Below are 16,837 nucleotides of genomic sequence, written 5' to 3'. Positions count from 1 at the left end.
GTCTTAATGACTTGGCTTGAAAACTGTACAAGACCTTGCATGGTCGAAGGCTGGTGGACTGTCAGTGAAGCTTGAGCCCAACCTAGAAACCTAGGCCCTGAGTTCGATCCTGGGACTGCCACCTAAAGGGCTGAAGATCCTAGAGAACTCGTTCCTATCTATAGGAACAATAATAGAATGTTTGTAATGTACTAATTAAATTACTAATTAGCTAGTCATTCTAGTATAAGATTGTATGAAATAAATATAGGTCATTGATTAATTTAATTAATACTTCATTAAGTTTCCTACCGTGATTAATTAATGGAGGCATAATTTTAGACTAAATAATTGGTAGTAATAGAATATATAAAAATAAGATATGGGCATCACACTTTATATAGAATTATACATTAGAATCTACATAAATGTCTATCTGTCTCTGTATAAATTTATTTGTAGATACATATACATATGTAAATACACACACACACACACACACACACACACACACACACACACTTGAATCTACACATCTATCTGTTTATATATTGACCACTCCTAGTGCTTGATCTCAGGTCTTCAAATTTGCCCTACATCTTCATTTGAATCAGACTGGTGTGCTAACATTGACCCATTCATGAAGTGAGCCTTCTAGGCCCGAAGTTCAAATCACAGAACTGCCCAAAACTTAATCCTGGTGGAAAAAGCCAATTGTCCCACTTGTTTTCCTTATCAGTGAAAGTCTGGGTCTAAGGAATGATGTATAATACATAAGCAAATCTGTGTCCTATGCAATAGGATGTAAAAAATGTTATACATGTAATCATACTCTCTAAAATATATAATAAATAAATAAAACACAAAATAAAATGAATAACTACACTAACTGCCATATGCAGTAAACATGTGTATGTAAATATAAATCATGTATTTAAAATGTATACGAATATTATTTTTTGGAGTGCTAGGGCTTGAATTCAGCCCCTGGGATCAGGCCTGAATTTCTTGACTTCCAGCTCGGTGAGCTTCCCCTTCCCCCACATTGCTGCAGATTGACCAAAACCCTGAGTTCAAATCCCAGGCCTGGCAGAAAAATGGCCTGAATTCCAAGCCAAGGAGCTTCATAATATTTAAAATATTTTTAATGTATGTCTGTATCTGTCTGTCTGTATGTGTGTGTATATTTTTATTTTGTCAAGGACAGGGCTTGAACTCAGGGCATGGCAATTCTGCCTCAGCTTTGATCACTCTACACTGGGTTGCAGCCACTGGACACACAGCCGAACCTGGGTCCCCAAAGCCTGACAAGAAAAAAAAACCACCCGGCAACATTTTTCCTTTCAAGGTGATCATCCTGGGTCTGAATGACACAGCTGAAAAGTGTTTGTAACCTGGCATTGCTGAAGTCTGATGGTCTTCCAGGGAAGCCATAGGCCAACACGGCAAAATAGGCTCTGTGTTCGAAGCCCAGTCCTGACCCTTACCAATGGAGGGAGATCCTAAGAGTCTCGTTCCTATTCACAGGAATACCGATGGAAATTAATGTCAAGGTTGAATTTGTTGTTCTGAATGATACTACTATAAAATTAGAGACTGATTTTAGGAGGCTGATGGATTTTAATGAATATTTTTTGACACATTAAGAGAATACTATTAATTATATGGATGCAATAGTTTAGGGACAGTGGTTAATTTAATTAATTATTCATTAAGTATGAAAACAATAATATTAATTACATGGAGGCATAATAATTACCCAAAAATTGGTAGGAATGTAGCCTATATAACTAAATAATGTATCGACATCTTTGGCACTCTATAAATATCTATATCTATTTTTGTACTACCTTCTGCATGTCAGTCTGTTCTTATTTTGTCAACCCTTGGGGCTTAATTTCAGGCGCTGGGAACTGCTTGTCAGCTCCATATGCCACAGGCTGGTGTGTTGACACTCACCCATTCATGATTTGGGCTTTGTGGCTGTGAGTTCAGATGCCAGCACTCACAAAAATTGAATTGTGCAGTAAGAAGCCCATGGTGACATGTTTTCCTTTTCTGTAAAAGTCCTGGGTGTCAGGTATGAAGTTTCATACATAGGCATATCTATATCCTATGTAATAAATGCTGTAAATATTCCATGCATAATAGCAGTCGATAAAATAAATTGCAAATGAATAAAACAAAAATATAAAATTAATAACTACACTAAGCACAATTTGGAGTCAACATATGGGGCAGGATGTCAGGGACTGGGGACCGCCTGGCAGCTGATTTGGCTAGAGGCTGCTGTGCTGGCGGTCACCCATTCATGAAATGAGCCTTTTAGGCCGTGAGTTTAGATTCCAGCACTGCCAAAAATGTAATCTTGGAGTGAGAAGCCGAGTGTGACACATGATTTCCTTTTCTGTGAAAGTGCTCAGTGTTAGGTAGGATGTTTAATTTGTGTGCAAATCTATAAGCTATGTAATAGGATGTAATAAAGATAAAAATGTCATAGGTGGAAGAATTGTCACTATGATAAACATTGAATTAGTAGTGAATCATTCTAGGATAAAATTAGACACAATAAGTATAGGAAGTACATTAAGTTTAATTAATATTTTATTAAGCATTAACAGAATAAAAATTACATGGAGACATAATTAAATACCTAATAATTGGTAGTAACACATGATGCATAATTCAATAATATATAGACATCTGTCTCATTCTATGAAATATTAATTATATGTATGGATATATGTACATATATGATAAACAATACTGATAGTGAGTAATTATTAATTGATGCTTTATTAATTGTTAACTGGGACACATCATTAAATGGAGATATAATTTAATACCTAAGAATTGGTACTAATATTATCTATAATTTAATAATATGCAGACATCTCTCTTTTTGTGTCTACAATATTTATATACAGAAATCTCTATCTATTTATACCTTGTTCACTCCTGGGGCTCGGTGGTTCAGTGCTCACCTAGTAATCATGAAGCCCTGTGTTCAATTCCTCAGTGCCACATAAATAGAAAAACAGGAAGTTCTGCTATCTTTCAACCAATTGAGTGCTAGCCTTGAGCACAAATGCTTAGGGAGAGTTTATAAGCTCTTACTCAAGCCTCAGGACTGCCACCAACAAAGGGTAGGATGTTCTAGCTGCAATTATAGAAGGACATAACTTCAAATACCTCATTACAGAGCATGCTAGGTGTGTGGTGCTTACAGCTGCCACCTAACCTGACTTAGGCACATGTAAACCACTGCAACCCAGCTCCATGGGTTACACATGTCATCCTGGCTTATGCCCGTCATCTTAGCTGCTCGGGTGTTTAAACCCCAGGCCTGGCAGGATGTCTATGAGACTCTTCAAAATATGGCTCCAAGTCATAGAGCTCTAGCCTTGAGCAAATATCATTAGAACAATATCCCCATGCTTTCAGTTCAAGCCCCATGTCTACCTCCCCCAAGTAAAAAACCACCCCATTAAACCATTAGATGTGAACTTGTATGGTTTGTGAAATTTTCCTTAAAGAACGGTGATATTGATGAAAGCACCCTAATTTTAATGACAGCTTGTGGAACAGAGCTATGTGCTGAGTCTTCACAGGGTGCAGTGTGCTGAGTCCTGCATTGGGTGCTAAGTCTTTCACAAGATGCTGTGTGCTGAGTCCTGCAAAGAGTGACATGTACTGTGTCCTTCACAGGGTGCATTCTTACATCGTGCCCTTGTAAGGGATCCACAACTGAGATGATTATGCAGACAAGAATATTGAGTCTCAGATATGCTCCCATGGCAAGTATAAAATTATGTATTACTGAAGACTAGTGAGTTGTCTTCTGTGGACAAATGTTTTCTTTTTTTCTGTCATGATCCTTGAACTCGGGTTCTAGGTGCTGACCCTTACCTCTAGGGCTCATGGCTAGCAATTCACCACTTGGAACCATGGACCACCTTGCAGCAGAAGCCAAGCCCAAGGGGTCAGTAGCTGGTCTGTCATCCCGCCTTCTCAGGAACCTGAAATCTGAAGATCTGGGTTCCAAAATATCCCAGACACAAAAGGTCCCATGAGACTATTATCTCCAATTCACCACTAAGAACCTGAAGTGGAAGCAGGGTGCTTTCCTTATGCTGGTAATCCTAGCTACTCAGGCGAATGAGATCTGAGGATCATGGCTCAAATCAAGCCTGGGCAGGAAAGTCTTTGAGACACTTAGCTCCAATGAACCACCAGAAAACCTGAAGTGGCGCTGTGGCTCAAGTGGTAGAGCACAAGACTTGAGCTGAGGAGCTCAAGGAAAGCACCCAGGCCCAGACTTCAACTCCTACAACTGACAACAACAACAACAAGACAGAAAACACTAACAAATCTGAGGTAGAGGTCTGGGAAAGTGCATTAGGGATAGAGTGTTTTGCATCTATGAAACCCTAGGCTTGATTTCTCAGGACCATATCATTAGGAAAAACCCTGAAGTGGCTCTGTGGCTCCAGTGGGAGAAGGCTATCCTTCTACAAGAGAAACTAGGTACAGTGCTCAGGTCCTGAGTTCAAGCTCCAGGACTCATGTATGTGTGTGCGTGCACACATACTCCCACCCCCCACCCCCACCCCCACACAAACACACACACTCACAGACCAGAAGTGATGTTGTTACACAAAATGGAAAAGCACTGGGCTTCTGCACTGTGCTACTGCTCAGCTCAAAGGCCTTGTGATCAAAACCTAGCCACCCAAGGCCCAACAAGGAGAGGTCAAAGGTTTCAAAACCTGATGAGCCCTAGATGACAGGAAGCTTTGTGATATCCAACATGTGCTTGGATTTCCCAAACCTAGGAGAGGCATCATAGGCCCCTCATTGCTCCAATGAAACATTTCATTAGATTCAGTGCCCTAGTTGTCTGCCAGAAGTACTCCTGAATTATATTGAGCACTTTATCTGAACAAAAAAACATACTCTCACAAAGGCAAGATAAGTGCACATAACTTTATCTGCCATGGAAAGTGGCACAAATGAAAACTTGTTGTTAAAACAGAGCACTGGGGAGAGAGATACTTGGGGTACAAAGAGACCCTTTTCTCCTGACCTTCAGAGCACGCCCACATTCATCCTCACTAACTGGCTCAGGTGGAATTGTTTGTTACCTAGCTGTACAGGAGTGAGGCCTTTTGTCTGCCTGTCCACACAATGTGAGAGACTTCTTCCAGCAGGCCTGGGATGCAGAGAAACCCTCAGGTTACACTGGGAATAGTGATGAGTTCCCGGGAACATGCACTGTCTTGAAAGAAGTCTCTGTGTTATGAAATTATTGTATTGAATACAAATTTCCTAGCTTGGTGCCATTCATCATAGCTATTCTATAGCTTCACCTATAGGAATACATCCATACATAGACAATGACATGGAAGTACAGGATCTTTTTGAGGGGGCAGGTCCTGAGGTTGAACTATGAGCCTAGGCATTGTCCCTGATCTCCTTTTGCTCAAGGGTAGTACATGAAGCTTGAGTCATAGCCTCAATTCTGTTTTTTTTGTGATCTCTTAGAAGTAACAGTGTCATAGACTTTCCTACACTGGCTGGATTCAAGCTAAGATTCTCTCCATCTCAGCATCCTAAGGAGGTGGGATTACAATCAGCAGCCATTGACATATTCTTTCCTTTCTTATTCATTTTTTAATCTGGACAATCTGACTTCTTAGCAGGGTCATTCCAATGGTTTGAATTAATAAGTAAGCTACCCAATGTTTATTATAGTTGCTTTCTCTCCTCATCTTCTTCTCTGGTCACAGGTTTGAGGCCAAACGTGAGAAATGAGTGTCACAGTATTTTGGAGCAAATATCCACAGGATATGCCAATTCTGTCACTTAGCATTGAGCTAGAATTTACTGTCTCAGGATGAGAGGACCGAAATCTGGAGTGATCCTCATACTGTCTGCATTGTTCCTTTTGCCTATGAAATGATCTAATCATTATGAGTGTTTTGTGTCTCCAACTTTAAGTATCTAGAACACACTAGAAGCATCTTTGTGTTTCTGTTTTTCTCTAGTACCTCTCGAGATTTAGACTAAGGATTTGTGTGAAGCAGCTCCTCTGCGAATCCCTGAGAAAAGCCACTTGAAGCCTCTTCAGGAGATCGCCATTCAAAGCCAGCTGAGCAGGAAACTCGGTGAGACTATTATCTACAATAAACCACCAGTGAACCAGAAGTGGAGCAGTGGCCCAGAGGGTAGAGCTCCAGCTTTGAGAGAGAAAGCTGAGCAGGACGTACAAGCCAGACCATGCAGGAAAGCCTGGGAGTTGATTATGTCCAATTAATGACCAGATAGCTCTTCAATTACTTTCTGTTGGCATGTTGCATGGGCCTAGGTGAGAAGTCTTGCCCCTGTTATCTGATGATACAGGTAACTGGGACCTGAGATCCTAGGACCCATGGGTCCTACAGAAGAGAAGTATTTTTTAGACATCATATCAGCAAAATTTGGGCATAATCACTGGGGTGCTTCAGAAATATGGAGAAAAACAGTTTGGGACCAGCGAGTTAAAACAATAAACAGAGCAGCAGAATAAAATCCCATATAGATTAGAGGAAAACAACACTCATTTTTTGCTATGTGAATTCAGAAAGCCATGTACACTTAGAAGGTATCACAAGTTTGTACCTAAAATATTGCATTGATACATTTTATATTCTGATATATATTCTAAACCTAATTATTTATATTCTAATTGTATTGATTGGAATAAATATCAATTTATTTGTCAAATTATCAAATAATTCTAGTAACTTTCATAGTGTGAAATATAAAATCATCACATATAAATGTAAAATATATAACTATATATAATATAATGAAAAGGCTCATGTTTTGCATTGTTCTGTTGTGGTTAGGGTATCAAAGGCAACTCTGTTTTAAAGTATTATTCAATTATCTCTACCTCAGTGTTTGGTAGAGTTAAACCTAAAGCTTTACCATTTGTAGATTTACAGCCTGGATGCAAGAGGAAACACTGTGGTTAAAACATTAGCAATTTAGGGAGGTTGAGCTTTTCTTCATGTGTCTATTGGCCATTCTTCTTTCTTCTTCAAAGAAGTTTCTCTTTAAGTCTTTAGCCCACTTATTTATTGGACAGTTGATTCTTTGAGTATTTGTTGTTGGGGATTTAATTTTTTGAGTTCCAAGTATATTTTAGATATGATACCCTTGTCCGTTGTATGGCTAGTGAAGATCTTCTCACAATCCGTGGGCTTTCTATTGATCTTGCTAGCTATGTCCTTTTCCATGAGGAAGCTCTGCAACTTCATGCAATCCCATTTGTCCAACCTTTCTTTGATTTGTTGTGTTTCCGGGTCTCTATTAAGAAAATTTCGGCCTGCGCCAAGGAGACCCAGGGTTTCTCCTATTCCATCCTGTAATGTTTTCAGAGTGTCTGCTTTGACTCCGAAGTCTTTGATCCATTTGGACTTGATTCTCGTGTAGGGTGATAATGCAAATCAAGACAACATTGAGATACCACCTCACCCCAGTTAGAATGGCAAAAATGGAAAACTCTAATAACAACAGATGCTGGAGGGGATGTGGACAGAAAAGAATCTTACTGCATTGTTGGTGGGAGTGTAAACCTGTACAACCACTTCTCAAAAAACTTCACATTCAGCTCCCCTATGACCCAGCAATCCCACTTTTGGGCATTTACCCAAATGTTTACAAACAAGACCACACTATAGCTATCAGCACACCTATGTTTATTGCAGAATTATTTACCATAGCTAAGATATGGAACCAATCCAGATGCCCCTCAGTACATGAATGGATCAAGAAAATGTGGTATATATACACAATGGAATTCTATGCCTCCATCAGAAAGAATGGCATTACCCCATTTGTTAGGAAATGGAAAGACTTGGAAAAAATTAAATTAAGTGAAGTAAGCCAGGCACCAAAGAAATCTAGGTCCCATGGTTTCTCTTATTTGCAATATCTAGTATATGTATGAGTCAAGCAGAAAAGGTCAGATAATGTGATGTTAGGAAAATGAATCCTTAGATATGTATTTAAATGTTTTTTTTCTTTCATGCATTTGTTTCTAACGCACTTATAAGATTATCTTTTTGTTGCTTTGTATGTCCCTCCCCCAGATTATAACCCCTGCTTTCACTATATTTGATGTCGGTATAATTTGTGAAGGAGAAAGGGAAAAACAAGTCGTTTAAGGATACAGGTGGACCTGTTGCAACAATGAGAAGTACAAGTTGTCATGTCGAAAACGAGCTTTACAACATTGGTTGGGAGGTGGATTGGGTGGGGGTCGGGGGGAGGCTGGGAAGGGATGTGAAGGGTAACAAAGGAGGAGGTTGCAATACTTGATAAAAAATGTACTCATTATCTTGCCCATGTAATGTTACCCCTCTGTACATTTTGTTCACAATAAAAATAAAAATAATAATAAAAAACATTACCAATTTAAGGCCTAATAATGAAGAGAAATATATGGACTTCTCTTGCAACTATGAAAATATTTGGTGATAAAATGGCAGTAGTGTAAGTTCCTGCCTTTTTGGAAGGTAGACAGGCCAAGACATTAGGTAATCATGAATATGAACAATTTTTCACTTTCTTGGTTTTAGCTACGTTTGAAATGGTAGGTATCATAAACAATCATATTTTGATAAAATGCCTTCTAGTATGAACAGTTCTGGCTGAACTGTTTATCTCTCTATGATCCCTTGTAACTAAGATTAGATTTGTTCCACTAATACAATCTATGCTGTCAGAGTAAGATATTCTGGTTGGTCTATTCCTACATGGAAGAAGGGTAAATGGTCAGGTAGGCATTTGTGCCAGTAAGACCTCATTTGGGAAAATCTCAGCTGCATATGTTTAGAAGTAGCTCTTAAACAAGGCTTACTTTGAATCCATTGGCTCCACAGAGCTAACACAGTTGGATAAATAAGTACTTGAAAAAGCCGTCTCCTTTGGACTTAGCTATTAATACTTGAAAGTTTGATCAAATTCTAAGTGAAAAAGACTTAAAATAGTCATTGACAAAAAAATTGCAAATGTGAGCAATCAACTGTACAACATATTTTTTTCAACTATTCACAGAATTTTAGGGAAATAAGATTAATAGCATTTTTAGGAACAATAAGGTTTCCTTGTTACAAATAGGCACCTAAGCATATAAGCCTGTATAAATATTTCATCATTAACTACTAAAATTTACAGGATACTACATTCTTCAGCAGCTTGTATACCAAAATTACAACAATACAGAGATTAACATGGCACTTGTACAAGGATGATATGAAAATTCGTGAAGTACTCAAAATTTTTCATTCTTCAGATGCAAGAAATGAAAAACAGCTATTAAAAAGTTGATTACAAAATTACAAGTGTAACAATACACCTAATTCATATAATTAAAAGTTACTTTGACATCAGTGTATTAAATTTTCACCTTAGAAAGGCCTTTACATTGCATAACCGTTACACAACTTTTGAAATTAGACAACATTGTTGTTTTATCCCAAAGAAATATAATACTAAAAGGACCTAGGGGAAAAAAAAGGAATCTTAAACTGTTTCTGTATGGAATGCAATCTGAAAGGACACATTAATGAAACTATATGTTATAAAACAATGTAGAATTCAATGTATTATATCTAGGAGAGAATAAAATAGATTATGGACACTATACAAACATAGAATATAGAATATTTTAAAATATACTTTTTCAGACAAACACCGGAAATATCTTTAGTTTCTATACTACTCATTTCAACAGATAAGTTAAAATTATTTCCGATCAACAAAATCACAAACTCTGCATAAATCATTATAGATGTATACAAAAACTCTTGAATACATTTTGACATCAAAAGCAGACAATTCACTTTGAAGAACTCCACAGAATCCATGAATTGTTACTATAAGATATTGTTGTTATTTGGATTGTGAAAATATGTTGTATTGACAAAAAGGAATTAATGATATTTTTGAAATTTAAGAAAATTAACCGAATCATTAGGATTTAGGAGAACAATTTGTACAGCCTTCCACAACTTCAAAGAGGTAGTGATACATACTTATCCTTTTGGTAATATCAAATGCAGTTTCTTCCAAGTGGTTCTTCAGACCTGGTTTGACATATTGGTTCAACAGTTCCAGTGTATTTTTGCTATCTCAATTACCAGCAGCAAGATGCAAGGGGGTCAAAAAGCGTTTAGTTTGGGCATTGGTATCTGCATCATGAAGAAGAAAGAAGCCACTCTGGTATTATTACACGTATATGCACTGTGCAGGGGTGTCCAGCCATCTACACTTATTGCATGTGCCCCTTGAGCCACCAACTCACGGACAATGTCTAAGTGTCCACTGTAGGCTTCCCGACGAAGAGGGGTATACTCATCGTCATCACTAGTATTCCCATGAGTAGCCTTTTTGGAAAGTATTCTCTGCACTGTAGTAAGCTGGTTATTTTCAGCAGCCCAAAGAAGAAATTTGCTTGGATCCTTCTCCATTTTTTTTCTTGCAATTTTTATCATTCCTCACATTTTCATCTTGTTCCTCATCTTCATTAGAATTGCCTAACCAGATACATTGAGTGCCAGTGGAAATGAGGTGTCCATGTATTTCCCTAATAATTCATGTTGGTTGAACTGGTCAGAAATATCTGGTGAATTCTCTGCATATGTTTTTTCACCATGATTTATTTTCTTTTTCCATTTTTACTATTCGAAATTATTCTAACTGGAGATTAGGGAATAAATGGAGAGCAGAGGAAAGATGTTCCTCCATATTCAAAGGTACAGACTGAAAATGAGGACCAGTGGTGTCCTCATGTGCAACTTATTCTAGGAATGAGAAAATGTGAAATAATGCCTCCTATATAAATGATTTGGGAAATGGCAGTGCAGAAAGTGAAATGATGCAACCCAAAATATAAAACAATATAAATTAGGATAATTATGGAGCAATCATATTATCTATGAGAGCCATGAAAGACAGAGATGAGCTATCCAAAAAATCCAGGCCTCTCATCAATTTATAGAACAAGCAGAAATTTTTTTTTAAAAAAAGATGGAAATAGAATTTATGTATTTACTTGAAATTAGTAAATACCTTTTTAATAGCCTACATAAGAATCTAAATCCTTGATAGCACTAGTAACAGATCTGACTGAAATCAGTTGAATCACACTTTTCCTGTACAATGAAGGAATAGGTACAGGCTAGGAAAGCAGCTAGAAAAGGCAGGCTGATTGTATCTGTGAGAAAACTTTGTGGAAACTGGTATTGAGGATTACTTACTGGTGACCCACTTGCACTGGAAGCATGATTCTGACCTCTTGCTTGCTGATTCTGAACTATTGCTTTGATCATTATATTCTCCAAAAAGAAAAAGTCAGAATTGATAACAAAGGACTACTAATACAGTTTGACTTTTCATTAAGCATATTCAATCATCAAAATCACACGAAGACAATAGACAGGCCTATTTTTTTCAGATGAAAACAAGTGTCTTTAAAAAAACAAGGAATTTAAGTAGTCTTCCAAAGGACTTCCATTTTACTTACTGCATTATACATTTTTCCTAATGTTGAGTAACAATAAATAATGGATCTATTAGAAAGCTCTTAAAGCTCGTCTGTTCAATACTGAGTTCTCTTACACTATATTATGGTATTTTTTTGTATGGTCTTAGGAAGAAATTTACTTTACTAACTTGAATTTGTGACAGGACAATATCATGACTGTACATCTTTCTTCTATACTCTCAGTTTTATATTATTATCTAAATATGTGCATTAAATAAGTATAGAGGAAAAAGTAGAAGCCACACTGGTGGATCATGGCTATAATCCTAGCTAATCAGAAAGAAGAAATCTGAGAATTGTGGTTTGAAACCAGACCAAGAAAAAAAAGTCCATTAGATCTTGATTTGAAATTAACCAGCAAAAGCTAGAAATGGAGCTATGGAGCTAGAAATGGAGCTATGGTACAAGCAGTGAATGCTAGCCTTGAGAAAACTAAAACAAAAAAATGACAAATTCTGAGACAGAGCCAGGCCCTGACTTCAAGCTCTAGTATTAGCATCAAACTAATTAATTAATTAATCAATTAAAAATAAATTAAGTGGTCACATGTGGAGAAAATGCTCAGGGATATCACCCAGGCTCTTATTTCAAAAACTACAATCTACCGAAAAAAATCTATTTAAATAATACCTGTGTAAATAGAGTATTTTCATCACCCAAATGCACATCCATGCTCAGTTATTTTTGCAAGGTAACTCTGTTATGTCTGGAGTACCACATAACATTATCACTTAAGTAGAAAGCATTGAAACATGGGTTCACTGTATCTCTCTAATGGATTTTTCTCCCCACAAATACTCAAATCTTACAATTATTCCAATTCTTTGAAGTCATAGCTTTTTTCTTTAACATCCATAATATTAAAGTTTGAATTTAGTGTCTTGTGTCTCCTAAATGGGTGTTCTTACCAGTTTGTCATGCCCCCAGCCCTAAATTATCCAGATTAATTTTCAGATATAATCTGGCTTCCTACTTGTGTATGATCATGGGCCCAGTCCACTTGATGTTATTCTTCCTGGAATTTAGATTAACAGGTGTCAGGCATTGTGTACAGATCTTTATGTCCAGTCTGGGCTTTAACCACTATCCTCACAACAGTAGACTCCCATATAGTCAGGATTTTCATAAGCTTACCATAGCTGATTTTTTAAATAAATCTTTGCATTTCCTGCAGGTTCTTGAGTACTGAATTAATTTGTGTTTTCTTTGGGTTCGTTTGTTTCATTTGAATATATGTATTCAGTGGTTCCTCATTTTTCATTTGGTTTCTTTCACTCAAGTTCTTACCTAAAGTGCTGAGAAATCAATTCTTCTTTCTCAAGATAGTCAAGCTGAACTTTATTTATTCCAAACCAATTTCAGTAATATTTAAACATCTTCATATCTAGGAATGGTACACAAATGCTTATCACTGAGAAGGGTCTTTTTATTTTCACAGCAGTCTTTGGCATTCACAGACTTATCATGAATTATACAAATATAATAAAACTCAGATGCTTGCCAGGAGGAGAAAAACCTATTACTGATTGTTTGACAGAGGCTTCCCTTCCCGTGAATGAAATACGCTGCTTGATGCAGGATTTCACAGAATCATATTGCTAGGGAGAGCCTAAAAAATCAGGTAACACTACAGAGTTGAGGGAGATTACTTGACCTCCTGAATAATTTACTTTTATGTCAAATAAAAGCAGGCTTCCAAAAAGAGAGTAGACTTTAGAGAAACATGATGAGTTGTATGTAAATAGGTGCTTAGCTGACTTTGTTGATTGGTGAACTAATACAGGGAAATAAAGTACAGCACGGTAAAAAATTAAAGAACTCTGCATTGAAATAATCATTTCTGTGTGTGTGTGCATGCACACATGTGCGTGTACACACACACGCATGTGCATTGCTCATGCATGCATTATTCATTGCTGAGGCTTGAGAGTGCCTAGACACTATCCCAAAGCTTCTGGTCAAGGAGAGTGGTCTACCACTTAAGCCACTACTCCACTTATGGTTTTTTGGAGATAATCACATGTATTGTCATGATTGGACTGGCTTTGAACAGTGTTCTTCAGATCTCAGCCTCCCGAGTAGCTAGCTAAGCTGATTCAGTCTCTGAGTAGCTTGTTAAAATGCTGCCTGTGCTCTATGCTTCACTGCTGTTTTATACTTTTCCTGAGGTAATCACAAGTCTAAGTCATATATGTCTAATTGTTTAAAAATATTTACTGCTTGGCACCAGCGCTCCCAACTGTACTCTTAACTACTTAGGAGGCTTGAGAACAGAACCCAGGCCACATTTTAGTGGACTTCCTTAATCTATAACTGGGTGCATTGGATCATTTCCACCATCTTGCACTATCTAGAGACTAAAATTGGAAGGACTGCAGGATCAAGGCCAGCCATGGTAGATAGTGCAACTCTGATGCCTTTGATGATGGGAAGGCTAAAAGGACAGATCAGGTGCATGTTCTGATATGATGCCTGCCTAGCAAGAACAATACACCAAGTTGAAATCCCCACCAAAATAAGTATATACCTTAACATCCAAAAACATAGTAGCATCTGTTCTTTGCTCTAATATAATCTTTATCTGATTATCATATGATATGGCAGAATAGTTTCTTCGTTAAACTTATGATATATTTAAAAGGACCTAGAAAATTCTTCCTCTCTTCTTAAGTGCAAACGAATGGCAAATTGCCTCATTTCTTACATATTTGACTACCACTAAAAATTCGTCTAATGATTATTATAGTAATATATACTGATTTATTACTTTACTGTGTAACAGTTTTTAAACTTTTTGCTTCTCTGTTGAAGTTTAAGTATTTAAATTGTATCATCAAAATATATTCCTTGTGTACTTGGGGCAGTTCTTTACTAAGTTTTTAACCAATGGCTTCTAAGAATTTTTGTTATTGTTAAAATATTGTACAGAGGGGTTACAATTACATGGGCAAGACAAAGAGTACATTTCTTATCAAGCATTGTTGCCTCCTCCTTTGTTTCTACTTCCCATCCGTCCCCATCCCCTCCTCTCCCCCCCAACCCAATCCTCCGCCCCTCCACAGCCAAAGTTGTAAAGTTTGTTTTTCGACATAACCTCTTGTACATCTCATTGTTGCAATGGGCCCACCTGTATCCCTATTTAAATTATTTGTTTTTTCCCTTCCCCTCCAAAAATTATACCAACAGCAAATATAGTGAAAGCAGGGGTTATACCGTGGGGGAGGGACATATAAAACAACAAAGAAATAATGTCATAAATATGTTGGAAATAATCGCATGAAAGAAAAAAAATTTGAATACTTATCTTGAGGTTCATTTCATCTAACATGAACTTATCTGACCTTTCCTACTTGACTCAGACAAATACTAGTTATTGCAAATAAGGGAAACCATGGAACCTATGTTTCTTTGGGCCTGGCTTAATTAAGTCAATATAATTTTTTCAAGTGTTTCCATTTCCTAAAAAATGGGGCAATGTCATTTTTTTCTGATGGAGGAAGAGCATTCCATCTAAGAATTCTTAATTGGTATATTCTTTGGTTTATTTTTAATTTCAATTTAATTTTATTGTAAAGGTAATTTACTTAGGGGTTACATTTTCATAAGTAAGATAATGAGTACATTCCTTATGGAAGGAACATTGTTATCTCCTCCATCAATTTTTTTGTACACTCATACAACTACTGATGCTTTTGCAATTGCTATTGATCAATGGGTACTTTTTCTTTCTTTGTTCATGCATTTTTATTATAAAATTGATATACAGAAGGTTTACATTTACTTGTAACCTAAAGAGTACACTTCATTTTATTTTCTAAATTTCAAATTTTGAACTTAATTACTTATTTTCTTTTGTTTCATTAGGGTAATTCTTTTTTCAGATCTGTAGGATTAGTTAATTTAATTGCATGATTTTCACACATGTAAATTAATCAGACACATATATTTTGCTTTTAAAATATTTAACATGTGAATAGATAAAATTATTTTCTTAATTTTATATGGTTGGTGAATTTAAATAAATTTATTTTCTTATAGTTCTAAACATATTTTTCCAGGTAACAAATACTAGCTGTATTTTCAAGAAACACATACTTTATTAAGGAAGGCTTCATTATCTGGTCACTTTTTGAAAATTTACTTTCTTGTACTTGAATTAAAAAAGTTTGAGCTGGGCATGGTGATTTGTGGCTTCATTTTCTAGCTATAGGAGGAACTGCAAATAGGTTTGTAATTCAGGAGAGCCTGGGAAACTATGAGACCTTATTCTAAAAATATCCATAGTGAAATGATTAGAGATATAGCCATCAATAGCAAGATATGGAGCACGCACCTGGATATCATATTCTAAATCTTGAGTTAAAACACAAGTAACCTCAATCTTTTGTCAAAATAAAACGATACATGTTTCAAAATGTTTATTACTTAAAACATGTTTGCAAAGGTTCTCATGTGTTCTATTTCTTAATTTTCAATTTACTTATTCTATAAGAATCCAAGTATATTGTCTTTTATTTCTCCTAAACTTTTAAATAGTATGAGCAATATTATTATTTCATATATTAACCTTCTTTTAGTATTTGTGATAAATTCCTCGGTTTAATATAATAATATCAATATTCTAAATATGTGTACATGGTGTGTGTGTGTGTGTGTGTGTGTGTGTGTGTGTGTGTGTGTGTGTGGTTGTGTGTGTGTGTATGTGTGTGTGCTTTGTGTGTACTTTGTAATGATGGGGGGGTCAGATCCATGGTTTCACATATGCTAGGCCAAGGTTTTTGCACTGCACTATACTGTCTAGTTGTAATGTAGTGTTTTAAATTATGACTTTTAAATTTTCATTACTAGTGATTTTTCAAAATTATATATAAAATGTGATCCATGTTCTATCCACGTTAGCAAATTTTACTGTTATTTAGAATATTTCTACTGCCTTTCCACTTTCAAACCCTTGTGTTTGTTATTGATAAAGGTTTTACTTTGCTTCTTTTCTCTCTTCATTTTGCCATTAGACTTACTTATTCTTTCTCTTATTTCTTTGGAAAATAATTATCATATTCCTATTACAATTTCTTTACACTGTAAGAGTCTATACAATGCTTTATTTTCTATTTTATTTTTCCAATCTTCTCTGACTCTCAGCCCACACTATTAGGTGGATTAAAAAGAAACTTGTTTCAGGACAGTTGATTATTTTCCTGCTTCTCTTCTCTGTCGTCTTTCTGTCTTTTGAAACAAAATACTAATGGCATACAGCTCCTA

At 36.3% G+C, this 16,837-nt stretch overlaps 1 pseudogene; it reads left to right on the top strand.

Annotated features, from left to right (window-relative positions):
- Positions 1 to 9,212: 9,212 nt before the first annotated feature.
- On the top strand, positions 9,213 to 9,312 carry LOC122125931 (annotated as a pseudogene).
- The last annotated feature ends 7,525 nt before the right edge of the window (positions 9,313 to 16,837 follow it).

Source organism: Dipodomys spectabilis, unplaced genomic scaffold (assembly GCF_019054845.1).
Source record: "Dipodomys spectabilis isolate Male_0828 unplaced genomic scaffold, ASM1905484v1 ptg000267l, whole genome shotgun sequence".
Lineage (NCBI taxonomy): Eukaryota > Metazoa > Chordata > Mammalia > Rodentia > Heteromyidae > Dipodomys > Dipodomys spectabilis.
The sequence above is the reverse complement of the archived record's forward strand: the minus strand, read 5'-3'. Positions and strand labels throughout refer to the sequence as shown.